Here is a 19,128-nt window from a genome sequence, read left to right on the forward strand (position 1 = left end):
TTTCCATGTAAACTTTAGAATCAGTTTGTTGATATCCACAAAGTAACTTACTGGGATTTTAATTGAGATTGCATTGAGTCTGTAACTCAGGTTGGGAATAACTGACACCTTGATGATATTGATTCTTCTATTCATGAACATGGACTTATCTTTCCATTAGTTAGATCTCTGATTTCTTTCATCACAATTTGATAGTTTTCCACATATAGATCTTATACATAAGTAGTGGTTATATCCTTAAATATTTCATTTTTGGTGCTAATGTAAATGGCTTTGTATTTTTAGTTTTAAATATCAATTATACATTGCTGGTATATAAGAAAGTAGTTGACTTTTATACATTAGCCTCGAATCTTTTAATCTTGCTATAGTCATGCATTATGTTCAGTTTTTTAAATGGTATTTTAAATTTCAATTTCCAGTTTTTCTTTGCTAGTATGTAGACACTGTTGGTTTTTATACTTTTTTGTTACCTGCTGCCTTGTGAAACTTAATTTTTGTAACTCTTACAGATTCTGTACGACTTTCCACACATACTGTCATGTGATCTGTAAATAAAATTAGTTTAACTTTTCCTTTCCAATTTTTATTTCTTTTTCTTTGTTAATGTCACTGATTAGGACTTCTAGTTCAAGATTGAGCAGAAATGGTGAGAACAGAAATTCTTGCCTTGTTCCTGCTCTTAGGAGGAAATTATGAAATCTTTTTTTTTTTTTTTTTTTAAGTCTTTTATTATGTTAGCGGGGCTTCCCAGGTGGCTGAGTGGTAAAGAATCCACCTGCCAGTGCAGGAGATGTGGATTCCATTGCTGGGTTGGGAAGGTCCACGGGAGGAGGAAATGGCAACCTATACCATTGTTCTTGCCAGGGAAGTCCCATGGGCAGAGGAGCCTGGCTGGCTATAGTCTGCAGGGTCACAAAAGAGTCAGACATGACTTAAGGACTAAACAACAAAACATGATGTTAGCTGAGGAGTTTTTATAGCTGCCCTGCATCTGGTTGAGTAGATTTCCCTTCTAAGTTTTTCGAGTGCTTTGATAATGAGTGGTTGTTGGATTTTGTGAAATGAAATGTCTTCTTCTGCACCTATTGTAGTGATTATATGGCGGGATCTTTTTAGTCTTGAATTTGGTGAATTACATTGACTTTTACATGTCACAAAAACTTGGAATTCTCTACAGAAACACCACCTAATTTTGAGGGAAGCTTATGAATTATCTATTTGGAGAACATTAGAGCCTGTTTTGTACTATTTTTAATCCCGTATAATCTAGAGATGATTCCGGAGTGTAGCAGCAGGGAACCAATTGAGGTTAGAGTACATACATTTATAGAGAACCAGTTATTCAGGTTCTTTGACATTTTTTGAAAAGATTTTCACAGCCTGGGAACAGAAATAAAGAAAGCAAACTTGTGGGCAAGGCAGTAAGAACAGAAGGAATTCGGAGTTTTCCCAAAAGTGTTGTTGGAATGGCTCCTTGTAGGGACCATATGAATGCATGTTTGCCAAGAAGGGAACATGAGAACTTCATTTTCTTGATGAGCAAAACTTTAAAAGGAACTAGAAAGGTGAAAGGGTCAGTAACTGGTGTTACAGATTATTTCAGTGCTCAAAATGTTACAGGTAGAGTAGCTTGTATATTTTGGAATCATATGGTTAATTGAAGGTGCTGCTAACATTTGCCACTTTTTTTTTTTTTTAATTTCACAAGTTTAAGTACTCATATCTAGTAAGCTTTTGTTTTATTTTGTATTACTTTACACAGTAGGTATAAGCAACATTTGGTTGCTATTTTCTATAAAAATTCTTTGGCAGGCTTCTAAATCCGAGGTCACATTAGGGTAAGTTTGGCTTCTTTTGCTGTGTGGGGCTTAGTGAGAGATTATATTTTAATAAACACAGTGAATGGTTCTGGCTTTGCCTTTTGAATCTGAGTTTGGTTTCAGGATGTTTAAAAATATCTTACTGGTCTGATAATAGACAACTAACCCATTCTGCAAGTAGTTTTATTGACCTGTTCAGTTCAGCAGCTTGCTTTTTCCCGTAGGACCAGTGCCATCTGATCTTTTTCTCTCTTGTATTTTTCCTGTTTATCTGCAAGTTTTATTTAAAGAATTGTGGTTAGTATAGGTGACTCAGACAGTGAAGAATCTGCCTGCTGTGCAGGAGACCCGGGTTTGATCCCTGGGTTGGGAAGATCCCTTGGAGAAGGAAATGGCAACCCACTCCAGTATTCTTTCTTGGAGAATCCCATGGACAGAGGAGCCTGGTGAGCTGCAGTCCATGGGTTCCCAAAGAATTTTACACAGCTGAGTGACTAACACTTTCCCTTTAATTTACCATACTACATAATTAAATACTAAAATAAGAATCTTTTAGAAACAAAGTTTGAGTTCCTGATTTAAAACAGAAAATAAAGGAAAAAGTAAAATGTTTAAAATAGGCTGTGTTTGCTCCATCTTTTATCTTCCTGTTAGCTGCTTTCACAATGAATATTGTGGTTAGGTAGAATTACATAACTTTGTTCTGTGTTTTGATTGCATGTTGCAGATTTATAAATAATTTTGATAACAGTATATTGCACCTGAGACCCAATAAAATGGCTTTTCCCCCCATTTAAAATATAAATTTGTGCTCTCTATTCCGATAGTTAATGTAGGTTGCTTTATTTTAGAGCATGACATGATGATCTTATTTTTTACATTTTGAAATACCCAGTTACTGTTTCTTAGGAAAGGATAATAAACTGACATCATTCTTTTTGGGGGAAAGAATATCTGCAGTCTTGTTTCTGAAGTATTTCAAAATCTGTCTTCAGTGAATCAGCTTGTAACTCAGTTGGCAGAGTAGAATACTGTTGATGTTAAAAGGTCTTTCTTTTTGTGATTGCTTATTTGCTTAGTTGTTGGAAAATGGAGTTGATCTAAGTGCCTGTTTTTATTTCCTATTCCCATATGGCCCATGTCTTCTAGAGGAAAACTGCTCCAGGGTTAGCCCTGTTGCTTATTACTGGTAACAGTTATTGGTACTGGTTAATTTCAAACCTACTGCACTAAGGGAAGAAGATGATTTTGCTTGCCACTTGGAATTTAGTTCTAAAATCAACCTCTTAAATGCTTGCTTTCTCTGAATTTCCCCATTTAACTTGTTTATGACCAACATAAAATTTGCATGAGTTGCCAAATCCAAGGCAAAATATCAAAAAGGATGCTGTAAAGCTGTTTAGCAGCTTAGTTGCCAACACAGTGTTTTTAAAGTTAAAACTAGCAATTTAAATTGCAAATGTTATTTAGGAAAGGTTAAATTGCCTTTTCTGACATTTACCCTGGCTTCTCCTCATTTTTATAAACTACATAGTAAATAAAAGTGGTAGCTAAAATACTCTTTTTTTAAAGCTATATGTGTCTTTAAGGAAACACTAAATAGGAAAGCTATTAATAAAAATTGCTAAACATTTACTCATTGTATTTCTTTAGAATTTTTTTTTTAATTCATCCTAATGGAAACACATTGTATTTTGCTTCATGTTGCTAAGTAAGTTTGGTATATTTTAGAAGGCACAGGTTTTAGAACTGTTGAAGCACAGCTTCAAATTTCAGCTTTGCTATTTACTAGGCCTACAATTGATAACACAGAAAATATACTACAACTCTTTGATTTTCACACTTGTGCTTTTGTGATCATAATGCCTACCTCAGAGGGATTATGTTTCCTCATTTGACTCCAACATGTAAAGCTTTATGCATAATACTTAGCATGTATTGGGTACTCAATCAAATATTAATTCTCTTCTCCTTTACTTCCTTCATTGTTCCTTTGATGTTTGAACCTTTCTTTATCATTGTATCAGATATGTTGAAAATAACCGCCAGTTGCTAGTTAAATTATTGAAAAAGACCAGCCTGAATAAATTACAAGCTATATTTTGAAGGAAAAGGAAATTGCTACTAGGCTTTATTGGTAATACAAATTGCTTCTTTCATTTTCTGCTTGTGAAACTAATTAAATCCAATTTTTTGCATATCTCAGAGTAAGCTGGGAACTCTCTCATCATCCCTTTCTCTGACATTCTTTGGTGAGTCCGTTTGGGACCCATTAAAGTATGACAAGTAGCATGACCAACACGTAGACACGCAGATCACGAACGTAGTGGAAGTGGAACAGAAGATGGAAACACCTAACATGAAGGCCCTCAGTCTCCCAGAGGAGCAAAATAGCAATTAGAATAATAGTTTCAAAAAACTTGTCTTTTTTCCGTTCCCTGATTATTAGTGATGATGTTTTCTTAGAATGCCTGGAGGTTTGGAGTGCTGTAGTCTAGTCGTCATTACATTTTAGCAAGCAGCGGAATCACCTAGAGGGCGTCTTATAAAGATGACCTCCAGAGTTTCTGATTCAGTAGGTCTGGGGTTGGGGCTGAGAATTCATATTTCTAACAGGTTCCTAGGTGAAGTTGCTACCCCTGTGCTGTAAGGGTATGGAGAAGAAGTCCCCCACTTGTTAAGCAAGAGACTGATTTTTCTGCCTGAGATTTTTCACTGAATTCAGAAAACCTTTTTTTTCTTCTCTCAGTACTTTCTGTGTGTCTAGTACTGAGATATCCTCAAGCCTCATGTGTCTTACACTTTCAGACCATGAATTTTTGCTTAACTAAGGGACTCCACTAAGGAGCAGTTCTAAAAGAAAAGACTAACGAAGAAAGGGGGATAGGCTATCCATTTTATTTCCCCCACCCCCCACACCATTTTGTTGCTTATTCAAACCTCTGTCTTCATGTTATAGCAATAGTTTATCTTTTGCTGATTTTAATGCAAAAACATTGGCTCTTGTAATTCTGTCTCTAAGTATCTCTCCTAAGTATCCAGCCTGGCATGCTGCAGTCCATGGGGTTGTGAAGAGTCAGACAGGACTGAGCGACTCAACAAAGTATCTGTCCTAAGGAAGTGAATTTTGACTAACAATTAATACAGACAAAGATAGAGATATTTATCATAGCGTTATTTATAAATAACAAACAGAAGCTCACACACAGAAGTGTATTACTAGGTGATTTTTAAAGAAAGTTATGTATGTTTGCGTAAGATGGCTAATTTTGTAGTCAGATTTTGCCTATGAAGCAAAACATTTTAAAGATAGAAAATGCTTAATACACATAATTATTTTATGTAGGGATGTTTTGATATAATTTAACCTCTCACATTTAAGTAAAATTGCATGTATTATGTGTTCTTAACTATATGACTGAAGGTCCAATACTTGGCTACCTGATGCAGAGCCGACTTACTGGAAAAAAACCTGATGCTGGGAAAGATTAAGGGCAAGAGGAGAAGGGAATAGCAGAAGATGAGATGGTTAGATAACATCACAGACTTCAATGGACATGAATTTGAGCAAACTCCAGGAGATAGTGAAGGACAGGGAAGCCTGGTGTGATGTAGTCCATGGGGTCACAAAGAGTCAGACACTACTTAGTGACTAAGCAACAACAGACTATATGACATAGAAAAAAATGAGGAAATATATCAAATTACAAGTATCTTTTAAAAGTGGGATAATGATTGATTGGTTCTATATATTCTTTTCTGCAGTTAGTAATACATCCATAATAGGTATTTACTTTTCTAATGAAGATATTCATGTCATATATGTACGTATGTGTATATATATTTCACGTTTTAGTTGAAATATATAGAGAAAAGTACAAATATAGGTGTATAGCCCAGTGAAATTTTTTTAGTATTTATTTCTTTGGCTGCCTTGGGTCTTAGTTGTGGCATGAGGGGTCTTCAGTCGCTGTGCGTGGATTCTCCAGTTGTGGTGTGTGGGTTCAGAAGTGTACAGGCTCAGTTGTTGCAGTGTGCAGGCTTAGTTGCTCTGTGGCATGTGGAATCTTAGTTCCCGGACCAAGAATCGAACCCATGCTCCCTGCATTGCAAGGTGGATTTTTAACCCCTGGACCACCAGGGAAGTCCCAGCTCAGTGAAATTTCACAAACCAGCACTTGAAACTAGAAGCAACATGCCAGCACCCTCGAAGCATGCTTTATGCTCACTTTGAAGGCTAAGTGCTATCTTGACTTCTGACAGGATAAGCTATTTTTGTCTGTTTGGTGCTTTACATATGGAATCATAAGACATTTATTCTTTCTGACTTGGTTTTCTTTCTCAGCATGCTTATGTGTTCATACTGGATGTAGTTGTTATTGATCCTTTCTCATTGCTATGTAATATTTCATTATGTAACCAAACCATTATTTACTTATTTATTCTAATGCAGTTGGGCATTTGGGGTAGTTTTCAGTTTGGGATATTAGTAACGTCACAGACTTTCTAGTTCATGTCCTTTGCTGGTTTGCTGTAGGGCATATTCCTAGGACTGGAATTGTTTGGGTGATGTAGACAGACACTCAGCTTTAGTAGATACTTCTAGAATGACTTTTACCAGTTTATACTTCCACCAGTGGTATATGAAGACTCCTTGTAGCTCATATCCTTGCCAATACTTGATATTTCTCATCTTTTTCCTTATACTCAGTCCGGTGGATGTGTAGTGATAATATACTGTGGTTTCAATTTGCATTTCCCTGATGACTAATGAAGTGATGAATCTTTTCCTTATTTTTGGTTGTAAATTATGGTGAAACAATGTTGTAGTATGCAATTCTGTATCAGATACATTTTAGCTTTATTCCAGAGAACAGGTATACAACAAATATTTTAGTAGTATTTATACATTGAAAGGTCCGTCTAGTCAGGGCTATGGTTTTTCCAGTGGTCATGTATGGATGTGAGAGTTGGACTGTGAAGAAAGCTGAGCGCCAAAGAATTGATGCTTTTGAACTGTGGTGTTGGAGAAGACTCTTGAGAGTCCCTTGGACTGCAAGGAGATCCAACCAGTCCATTCTGAAGGAGATCAGCCCTGGGATTTCTTTGGAAGGAATGATGCTAAAGCTGAAACTCCAGTACTTTGGGCACCTCATGAGAAGAGTTGACTCATTGGAAAAGACTCTGATGCTGGGAGGGATTGGGGGCAGGAGGAGAAGGGGACGACAGAGGATGAGATGGCTGGATGGCATCACTGACTCAATGGACGTGAGTCTGAGTGAACTCTAGGAGTTGGTGATGGACAGGGAGGCCTGGCGTGCTGCGATTCATGGGGTCGCAAAGAGTCGGACACGACTGAGCGACTGAACTGAACTGACTGATACATTTAAAGATATAGCCCAAACAACTCATCAAAAAATGAGAAGACCTAAGGAGACATTTCTCCAAAGAAGACATATAAATGGCCAGCAGGCATGTGAAAAAATGCTCAACATTGCATATTATTAGAGAAATGCAAATCAGAACCATAATGACGTATCACCTCACACTGGTTAGAATGGCTATCATCAAAAAGCCTATAAATAATAAGGCTGGAGATTGTGGGGAAAAAAGGGAACCCTTCTACACTGTTGGTATGAATATACATTGGTGTAGCCACTATTAAAAATAGGATGGAGTTTCCTTTAAAAACTAAAAATAGAGCTACCACATGATCCCACGATCCTATTCCTGGGTGTATATCTGGAAAAAATGAAAACTCTATAGTTTGAAAAGATATATGCACCTCAGTGTTCACAAAAGGGCTGTTTACAATAGCCAAGACATGGAAACAACCCAAGTGCCCATCAACAGATAATTAGCTTAAGAAGATGTGGTGTGTGTATATGTATATATACATACATATGTATGGGAAATTATACCCTATATCTTATAATAACATAATGGAATATTATCTTGAATGGGTGTGTGTATGTATACACATACCCATTCATAGACACACACAGTGAAATATCAGAAAAAAGAATGAAATATTGCCATTTGCAGCAGCATGGATCTAGAGAATATTATCCTTAGTGAAGTAAGTTAGACAAAGACAAAACTTAATGATATCACTTATATGTGGAATCTGAAAAATAATACAAATGAGTTTATATACAAAACAGATACAGGCTCACAGACATAGAAAACAAACTTATGGTTACCAAATGATAGAGGGAGAAGGAGGGGGAATTAGGAGTATAGGATTAACAGACACAAAGTACTGTACATAAAATAGATAAGCCAAAGCACTTACTATATAGCACAAGGAATTATTGGAGTAGGAAATGACAACCCATTCCAGTATTCTTGCCTGGGAAATCCCATGGACAGAGGAGCCTGGCAGGTTATAGTCCATGGGATCGTAAAGAGTCGGACACAACTGAGCGCACATACACAAGGAATTATACCCAATATCTTATAACATATAATGGAATATTTTTAAAAAACCTAAACTACTAGCTGTATACCTGAAACTAATGCAATACTGTAAATCAGCAGAACTTCAATTTAAAAAAGGGGGCTTTATAACCAGAGCCAAGGTCATGGATGTGAATCTTTTAAATGCTATACTCTTCATACTTGAAGTGTTAAATATGACTCAAGTATTAACGTAACGTCCTATAACATGACATCTAATGAGATTTGGTTTGAGTCTGTCAAGGGTATTTTTGTATTTGAATTTGATTTTCCTTGTAACTTCTACAATTTTCTCATATGAAAATTCTTCAGTAGAATGAGTTTTTTGGCAAAGACAGATGAGTAAGTTAGTAAGTTGGCAATTTAACATGGAACATTGCTAGATTCAAAATAATATTTTTAAAGCACTACACAAATTTTTGTATTACTTTTAGAGCTGTGATAACTTTGAAATGTTCTTATCATCTTGATTTTCTTTTTGTTTGATCCACTAATATTTTTATTCCTAATTCTTCAATTCATTCCCTTTTTCCTATTTGCTGCATCTTTAGAACAAGGTGGAAAGCACAAAATAATCAAAAAATGTACAAAAAATCCAGTTTATATATATATAATGTGTAATGTGTAAATTATATACATATATATGTATAATCTTTTTAGCCTCCTTGGTACTTTCAAATTATATTGTAATGGCAGGCTTTTGAGACAAAATAGGGCTTGTATCCAGTGCAGTTCTAGGAAGTGACTCATAGGGACTTAATATCTATTGAATGGATGAAACAAAGACAAAATTCCATTGTCAAGTTTTTTCTTTTCAGGTTTTGTTGGGCTTTCCACTTGTCCCTTCCCCTCCAATTTTGGATCTTTAGTTTAAAAGTGGTATTTGGGATGAGTAAGAGAAAATTGTTATTAGTAGAATTTTTTAAAGTGGAACTTTCTCTCCAGATAACCCCATTGACAAATCAGAGACAGAAGGGTAAAACTGTGAAATCACAGAAGATATTATGCATTTTAATGATTTTTTTTTTTTTTGGTAGTTCTAATTTTGGGAGAATCTACTCAAATGCCCATGAAAATAAAAAATAAACTTAATGTTATTGTAATGTTAATTAAGATGTATCAGTGAAATAAATTTTACAATGTATATTGACTGCTTTTGAACAAAGAGAACTAAGGAAAACCAATGCTTTAAGAGGAGGAAATAAAAGAAAGTCTAAATATGAGGAAAGAAAGCTGGAGGCTGAGAGATCAGAAACAATGAAACTGTAACCAGCATCTGTTCTCCTAGACGATAAAGAAGCGTTTTGTGTTGAATGTTTTTTCCCTCCACTCTCCAATACTTTGGATCACAGAATTTCACAGTGTATTGTATTAGAAAAAACAGCTAATCCTCTTGAAATTGTTGATTATTTGCTGCCAGTTTTTAAAGCTTTCCTTGGTTTTTGGTTCCAGATTATTATTCCTCACAATGAACCAACCCAATTGTTGAGAAGCATTGGATATAGTCATTGGAAAATCATAACCATATGTGTTAAGAGTGGCTCCAAGGAAAATGCATAAGGCTTAGGCCTGAAACTTAGTTCTTTGTTTAATGTGTGTTTCAATTTTATATAATTGATCAGATCAAACATATAAAACTGCTACTTAATTCTGTATAAAAGTAAATAGCTGTTGCTTTATTCTGTAATATCAGATACTTAAATTCAAAGATATTCTAGATTTGATTTGTTTTGATTGCTGTATTCTGTCATGGATTGGTATCCCAAGGTAATTTTTAAATGAATTGGATATTTAAAAAATATTATACCTGAAACTAATATAATATTGTAAAACAACTGACTTAAATAAAATAAATTTTAAAAGCCTACTTAATATTAATTTACCTAGAAGTTTCTAGAAAACATGGGTTAAATGAGACATTATTTAGATGAGTGAATTGTACTAGCCTGCAGAGGTAAACTTCTCCCCCCACCCCGCCCAAACTTACTTGTTTTTAATTGAAGGAAAATTGCTTCACAATACTGCATTGGCCTCTGCCGTACATCAGCATGAGCCAGCCATATGTATACACGTGTCCCCTTCCTCTTTAACCTCCCTTTCACCTCCCACTCCCTCTCACCCTTCCAGGTTGTTACAGAGCCCCAGTTTGAGTTCCCTGAGTCATATGGCAAATTCCCATTGGCTATTTATTTTATACATGGTTGAGGTAAGGTTTTTAAGGCAAAGTCCTTATCTTACTTTCTTTGCAATTTGAATTGGGGATCTTGTTAAGATAATTGTGACTGTTTTGCAAACCATAAAGAGAAAAGTAACATCTGATATATGTGGAACACAGACTTTAAAGGATTCCAACTTTAAAGGATTTCAACATTAACTCACACTAAGCTCAGTTGAACTGGCCTGAGGAATAAGGTGTCATCGTAGCATCTGAACTCTGAGATGGTTTGGATAGAAAACCTTATTATAAAACCTAAGGGGATTGAGTCTGGGGGCTGTGGTTAAAAAAAACAAACAAACTTCTAACATCTCTGTGTAGCCTCGTTTAGTTCTGCAGTTATTACTCACTCCCTTGCAACTCATCCTGTATTTTTAGAAAAGGGAGGAAATATTTTTTTTCTTCATATTAGATTCAGTCATTTAATCTATTGGAATAAAATCATTTATGAAGAAAATCATAAAATTCATAACACTCAAATTACTTCAGCAAAGTACTCTTTGAAATTCTTGATTTAGTTGATTAACCACAGTTCTCAGCGCTTCAGTTGCATGTTATCTTTAAGTTTCAGAAATTCCTTTCTGGGTGGGGGAGTCAAAACAACTCACCCAGGAGCAATCTATTTTCTTGGTTGGCAGAGCAGTGTCAGTTCTTACTATAGGTTGAAATCAAGCTGAGAACCAAGATTTGGAGTTTTCCTAGCTTTTACTCTTATTTTGCTTGTTTCTGTTTTCATACAATTCCCTGAAGCAATTAAGCTGATCTCAGGAAAATATTTTTTACTTTGTAAGTTTTGAAAGATCTTTTAAAATTATTTTGTTTCAGAAAGGATAGGCTGTCGTGAATAAGCTTTGTTACCCCGTGGAGGCTGTGGAAATACACCATTCAGATCTACTGGAGGCAGGCGTAACTGACTGACGGTGGCAGCTGTGGCCGCTCTGGATCCACCACCTCATTCTCACTGAGGCCACCCAGACTAACTGTGACTGCCCTCAGCCACGGATGAGTGCAACGGGGTACTAGCGTAGGCCCATTCTTACAGGGTACAGAACTCCTCTGGTGGTCACAGCATTTCTCTGGCTGCATAGCAAATTACCCTGAAGCCTTTTGTTATTGTGTTAGTCGCTCAGTTGTGTCTGACTCTGCCACCCCATGGAGTATACCCCCGCCAGGCTCCTCTGTCCATGGGATTTCCCAGACAAGAATGCTGGAGTGGGTAGCAATTCCCTTCTCTAGGGGATATTCCCAACCCAGGGATTGAACCTGGGTCTCCCACATTGCAGGCAGATTCTCTACTGTCTGAGCCCACTGGGGACGCTTTACAGGTCACAACAAACATTTATTATCCCACAGAGTTTCAGAGGGCCAGGAGTGACTTCTCTGGGTAATTCTGCCTCAGGGTCTCTTATAATCAAGCCTTAGGCCAGGGCTGTCTGCATCTGAGGGCTGGGTTGCAGCTGGAACATCTGCTTCCAAGATGACTCACTTAAGTGGCTCTTGGAAAGGGCCCTCAGTTCCTCCCTGGCTGTTGTCAGGGGTTTCAAATCCTTGCTGCACTGGTGTCTCCATGGCTCAGCAACTAATATACATTTTCAGGGTCCAGATTTGTTGGAGATAAGTAATAATTCAGTTTCCATCTTAGGTATCATTTCCTCTAACACCTTTTTAAAGATGATCCCACCTAGGAATGCCAGATAGAGCAAATAAAAATACAAGACAGTATTTGGGACATACTTACTCTTAAAAGTGTGTTCGTTGTTTATTTGAAACTCAGATTTAACTGGATGACTTGGAGCCCTGCTTCACCCCCTCTGGGTTTAATTTGTCATGTCTGTGCTCCTGTGGAACCCTGTACTGTCCTATTTCTGCATCTGCACTATATTTTAATTATCTATTTAGTTTTCAGTATCTTTCCACTAGGATGAAACTTCCCTTTGGGTAGGAGCTGTGTCTTATTTATTTTATTCACTGATGTCTCCCAGTGCCAAGCACTGTGCTTGACCTTTCTAAGTTCTCATTAAATATGCGTAGACCACACAAAGACGGGAAAACACTTGGCCTTATAATTGTGTGCTTTTTTCCTTCTTCGTTATCATTATCATGATGAATATTAAGGAAATGCTAATTCAAAGAAAGGACTACAGATTCCAGGATTCAAAAACTTGATTTATCACTTTATATACAAACTTTAGTTTCCCCCTCTGATAGATGGAGGTAATACGTTTCCTGCCTGTCTTAGATCATCATATCTGCTTCTTGTTTACCTTAGAAGAAAAACTAAATTTCTTAAGCCTACTATGTTCTAGGAGTAGTGCTAGCTTCAGTAATTGAAAGCTGGGCTTTCATATAGTGGCAGTATGCTTTAAGTAGCGGTAAGGACATGGAATCAGAAGCTCTCAATTTGAATCTTTGCCACATTAAAGTCCCATACTAAAGGGCAAATTAGGGACTTCCCTAGGGGTCCAGTGGCTAAGGCTCCATGCTCCCAGTGCAGGGGGCCTGGGGTTCAATCCCTGGCCAGGGAACTAGATCCCACATGCTGTAACTAAGACCTGGCACAGTCAAATAAAAAGAAATATTATTAAAAAAATAAAGGGGAAATTAACTAAATTTTGTTTCAGAATGTCAATTTTCTCATCTCTAAGACAGGATAATAATCTCATCTCTAAAACCGCTAGCTGATGCCTGATAAGGGCAGTTGTGAAGGTTAAGGGGTAAGCATAGGACCTTGTGCATGTTTCTGGCACATGGCAGTTACACAGCAAATCCCTAATGAAGCTTTTGGGACCCGCCGTATTGTAGTTGCTTGAGTGACTTTGGCTTCTGATTTATAGGCATTCATAATTCCCATTAAGTGTAAATTCTCGGCTGAGCACAAATGCAAAATATCTACTCCTGTGATTTCTCTTATTGAGATGGATTACTATGGCAACAGCACATCAGTAGAGTGAAATTTACTTGTTCTGTATCAGTCTAAAATAGCTAATTTTCCCTTTATGTAGTGCTTGTTGAATCCTGTTCCCAGTGATGGAAGGAACCTCATTAAAGGAACAAAAGTGGATGTCCTTGTGACTGATTTTCTGCCCTGTGGGGACTTTTCTTATATCTTCTACTTAAAAGCCAGAGGATAAACAGGCTCATGAGTTCCCACTTTCTCAGTCTGTGGTACTTCTAAAAAATCAAGTTCAAGTGTAAATTTTGGCCCTTTGCTTCTCAGGAGGTTTCTGTTCTTACTGGCCTCACATGCATTAGAATTGCTGGTTATACCACCCCTAGTCTTCAACACTGTCTTTCCCCCAATTTACTCCCATTCATTCTCAGTTTAATGAATAAGGAAACTATCTCGTATAGATTAAATGACTTACTGCAAGTCAACCATGTTGTCAGCTGGGATTTGAATCATGGTATCCTGATTGCATTGCAGTATGCATAGTGCATTCCAGTTGTTTTATTGAATGAGGATTGGGAGCCTGTGGATTGATAGGCTCAGTCCCCAAACAGGGATTGAACCCAGCCCTCGGGCAGTGAAAGGGCTAGGTCCCAGCCTCTGGACCACCAGGGAATTCCCCACCTTTTCTGTTTTCATGTGCAGTTTGTCAATTTACAAAAAGTTTGCTTTTTTTTTTAAATTCTATTTTAGAAATCTTGTTTAAGCCAGGATTACTAGATTTTTGCTTTTATTTTTTTCTTGGAGTTTCATAGTTTTGACATTTAAATTTAAGCTTGAGGTAAGTTTCAAGTTAAATTTTTATATATGGAGTGAGGTGAAGAGGGAGGTATATCTTTCTTTCACATGCGTAACCGATCATTACAATGTCATTTACTGAAAAGATTATCCTTTCCCATAGAATTGCTTTTTGTTGTTGTTGTAAAATCGCCAAATTGTGTCCAGCTCTTTGAGATCACATAGACAGCAGCATACCAGGCTTCCCTGTCCCTCATATCTCCCAGTGTTTGCCCAAGATCATGTCCATTGAATCAGTGATGCCATCCACTCGTCTCATCCTCTGTCAGCCTTCAGTCTTTCCCAGCATCAGGGTCTTTTCCAATGAGTCAGCTGTTTTCATCAGGTGGCCAAAGTGTTGGAGCTTCAGCTTCAGCATCAGTCCTTCCAAAGAGTATTCAGGGTTGGTATCCTTGAGGATTGACTGATTTGATCTCCTTGCTTTCCAAGGGAGTCTCAAGAGTCTTCTCCAGCCTCACAGTTTGAAAAGTATCAATTCTTCAGTGCTCTGACTTCTTTTATTGTCCAGCTCTCACTTCCATACATGACTACTGGAAAGACCATGCTGCTGCTGCTGCTGCTAAGTTGCTTCAGTCGTGTCCGACTCTGTGCGACCCCATAGACGGCAGCCCACTATGCTCCCCCGTCCTTGGGATTCTCCAGGCAAGAACACTGGAGTGGGCTGCCACTTCTCCAATGCGTGAAAAGTGAAAGTGAAGTCACTCAGTCTTGTCCGACTCTCAGCGACCCCATGGACTGCAGCCCACCAGGCTCCTCCATCCATGGGATTTTCCAGGCAAGAGTACTGGAGTGGGGTGCCATTGCCTTCTCCATAGCCTTGACTATATGGACCTTTGTGAGAAAAGTGATGTCTTTGCTTTTTAACACACTGTCTAGGTTTGTCGTAGCTTTCCTGCGGAGAAACAATTGTCTTCTAGTTTCATGGCTGCAGTCACCATCTGCATTGACTTTAGAGCCCAAGAAGAGGAAATCTGTCACTGCTTTCACCTTTTCCCTTTCTGTTTGCCATAAAGTGATGGGACCGGATGCCATGATCTTAGTTTTTGGAATGTTGGATTTTAAGACAACTTTTTCATTCTCCTCTTTCACTCTCATTAAGAAGCTGTTTAGTTCCTCCTTGCCTTCTGCTATTAGAGTGATATCATCTGCATATCATCTGAGGTTGTTGATGTTTCTCCCAGTAATCTTGATTTCAGCTTATAACTCATTCAGCCCAACATTTCCCATGATGTGCTCTATATATAAGTTAAATAATCAGGGTGACAAAAAGCCTTGTTATACTCCTTTCTTAATACTGAACCTGTCCGTAGTTTCATACAGCTTTCTAACTATTGCTTCTTAACAAAGAAACAACAGTTAGAATTGCTTTGTACCTTTGTCAAATATCAACTGAGGATTGAGGGTCTATTTCTCAGTTCCATTAATATTTTGTTTCACTGATTTAAATATTTGTCTTTATGATAGTAACACACTATACTTAGGTACCTCAGTGGTCCTCAAGGGCAGTTTTCCCCCCCTGTGGAATATTTGGTAGTGTCTAGAGGTATTTTTAGTTGTCAAACTTGGAATGTTGAAGATTTGCCTCCGATAGGTGCTGGATGCTGCTCAACAGTCTTCAGTACACAGGACAGTTCTGCATCACAAAGAATTAGCCAGTCCCAAAAGTTAGTAGTGCCAGCGTTGAGAAACTCTGCTAAGCTGTATAGTCTTGAAATCGGGTAGTCTAAGTCCTTCAACTTTGTTCTTTTTCAAAGTTGTTTTGGGTATAGTAAGTCTTGCATTTTAATATCAGTTCACTTCAGTTCAGTTGCTTAGCTGTGTCTGACTCTTTGCGACCCCATGGGCTGCAGCACCCCAGGCTTCCCTGTCCATAACCAATTCCTGGAATTTACTCAAACTCATGTCCATTGAGTTGGTGATGCCATGCAGCCATCTCATCCTCTGTCGTCCCCTTCTCCTCCTGCCTTCTGTCTTTCCCAGCATCAGGATCTTTTCAAATGAGTCAGTTCTTCGCATCAGATGGTCAAAATATTGGAGTTTCAGCTTCAGCATCAGTCCTTCCAATGAATATTCAGGACTGATTTCCTTTAGGATGGACCGGTTGGATCTTCTTGCAGCCCAAGGGACTCTCAACAGTCTTCTCCAACTCCACAGTTCAAAAGCATCAATTCTTGAGTGCTCAGCTTTCTTTATAGTCCAATTCTCAGAGCCATGACTACTGGAAAAACCATAGCCTTGACTAGACAGACCTTTGTTGACAAAGTAATGTCTCTGCCTTTTAATAAGCTGTTTAGGTTAGTCATAGCTTGTCTTCCAAGGAGCAAGTCTTTTAATTTCATGGCTGCAGTCACCATCTGCAGTGATTTTGGAGCCCCTCAAAATAAAGTCTGTTACTGTGTCCATTCTTTCCCCATCTATTTGCCATGAAGTGTTGGGCCTAGATGCCATGATCTTAGTTTTCTGAATGTTGAGTTTTAAGCCACTTTTTCACTCTCCTCTTTCACTTTCATTAAGAGGCTCTTAGTTCTTATTCTCTTTCTGCCATAATGTGGTGTCATCTGTATATCTGACGTTGTTGGTATTTCTCCTGGCAATCTTGATTCCAGCTTGTGCTTCATCCAGCCTGGCATTTTGCATGATGTACTCTGCATATAAGTTAAATCAGCAGGGTGACAATATACATTCTTGATGTGTTCCTTTCCTGATAGGGAACCAGTCTGTTGTTCCATGTCTAGTTTTAACTGTTGCTTCTTGACCGGCATACAGATTTCTCAGGAGGCAGGTCAGGTGGTTTGGTATTCATATCTCTTGAAGAATTTTCCACAGTTGTGATTCACACAGTTAAAGGCTTTGGCGTAGTCAGTAAAGCAGAAGTAGATGTTTTTCTGGAACTCTCTTGCTTTTCTGATGATCCAGTGGATGTTGGCAATTTGATCTCTGGTTCCTCTGCCTTTTCTAAATCTAGCTTGAACATCTGGAAGTTCACGGTTCACATACTGTTGAAGCCTGGCTTGGAGAATTTTAAGTATTACTTTACTAGCGTGTGAGATGAGTGCACTTGTGTGGTAGTTTGAGCATTCTTTGGCATTGCCTTTCTTTGGGATTGGAATGGCCTTTTCCATTCCAATGGAATGGAAAACTGACCTTTTCCAGTCCTGTGGCATTTTAATATAAATATTATTGATAAAAACAGTATGTAAATTTCTACAAAACTGCTTGTTGAGATTTTAACTGGGATTACATTGAATCTGTAGATGAATATGGAATGTTTTGATAAATTAATCATGCTGAATCTTCTAATTTATAAACATGATTAATCTGCCCATTAATTTGAGTCTTCTGTGGTTTATCTCAGCACAGTGTTATAATTTTCATTGCACATATTTTGTTAGATGTATCCCTAAGTATTTCATGTTCATATTTGGTATTATTATGAATTACATCTTATTTCCATCTCTGGTTTTTTAACTGCTGAAGTATAGATACACAGTTGATCTTTTCAAATATGGATCTTGTTGTTGTGACATTGCTGACAACGGATACACTAGTTTACCTTAGGATTTTCTGCATAGACCATCATTTTGTCTCTTTCACTTATTCCTTTCTCAGTTTTATGCCTTTTTCCTTTTTCCTGATTTATTGTACTGGCTAAAACTGTTCACTGTCGGAGTAGTAAAAGTGGACATCATTGTCTTATTCCTCATCTTGGGGGGAGAATATTCATTTTTACCGTTAAGTGTGATTTTTAGCTACAGGTTTTTCATTGTTAACTTTTAGCACATGGAGGAGGTTCCCATTTGTTCCTTGGTGCTGAAAGTTACTATCGTGAATGGTTGTTGAATTTTGTTAAATACCTTATCTGATGATAGTGGAGTTTTCATTTTTATTTTGTGGCTACATGGTGAATTTCATCAATTGAATTTCTGATATTAAATCAGCATTGCATTCCTGGGATCCTTTATTAGGCATGGCATATTATCGTTTTCAGAGCTTCCCAGGTGGCTCAGTAGTAAAGAATCCGCTTACCAGTGCAGGAGATGCAGGTTTGATCCCAGGATTGGGAAGGTCCCTGGAGGAGAAAATGGCAACCCACTCCAGTATTCTTGCCAGGAAAATCCCATGGACAGAGGAGCCTTTTGGGCTACAGTCCATGGGGTCACAAAGAGCTGGACACGACTGAATGACTAAGCGCAAGCACATTATCCTTTTTATATATTCTGGATTCAGTTTCCTAACATTTTGTTTAGAATTTTTGAGCAATTTGATCTATAATTACTTTTAATGGTTTTGTTTATTTTTTTTTTTTTCTTTTTGTCTTGATTCTTTTCCTGAAATACCATTTGACTTCAGTTGCCACTTTGTTTAATTTCAGCGTTTTCAAGGGATTAACTCTCTAACAGATGTGGTCAGTTTACTTGTAAAAAGTCTATTGTGTATTGAGTGCTATTTTCGTCAGGAACTGTGCTAAGCTCTCTGTGTTCGTTATTTCATAGAATCTTGACAACCTCCTTCTAAGATAAATACACCCATTTTAGAGATGAAAAACGAGACTTTGAGCAGTTAACTAACTTTCCCACATGGTACAGACAGTTCAGGTCGTGTCTTTGACATCAGAGGTTGGTCCTCTAAATACATTGCTCCACATTCATATCTCTCTCAGGAAATTTTTGATTAACATCGCACATTATTGAGAAGACCAGAAGGAATTTAAAGAGTTGTACCTTTTAAGTAACTCAATCCCCCTTGTCATGTTAGCTGTTTTAGTATTGTTTGTGTGCTAGCTACCTTTTAAATTTATTTGGAGAGTATCTCTGATAACTGGCCTATTTATTATTATCTTACTAGTTCATAAGTTTTATCATGTACACTTTATTGTGGAGGAACTT

The 19,128-nt window shown here is 37.6% G+C and overlaps 1 protein-coding gene across 8 annotated transcripts in view; it reads left to right on the forward strand.

The window, feature by feature from the left end:
* TFDP2 (transcription factor Dp-2) overlaps nucleotides 1-19,128 on the forward strand; it is a 207,074-nt gene that overhangs the window by 79,527 nt on the left and 108,419 nt on the right. Inside the window, exon 4 of one of the 8 annotated variants that reach the window (XM_061419782.1) lies at nucleotides 10,410-10,488. The exons of the other annotated variants lie outside the window; for them this stretch is intronic. The gene's annotated coding sequence lies outside the window, so the exon portion shown is untranslated. The remainder of the gene's footprint in view (nucleotides 1-10,409; nucleotides 10,489-19,128) is intronic. 8 annotated transcript variants of the gene reach the window in all.

Source organism: Bos javanicus, chromosome 1, assembly GCF_032452875.1.
Source record: "Bos javanicus breed banteng chromosome 1, ARS-OSU_banteng_1.0, whole genome shotgun sequence".
In the NCBI taxonomy this organism is placed as follows: Eukaryota; Metazoa; Chordata; class Mammalia; order Artiodactyla; family Bovidae; genus Bos; species Bos javanicus.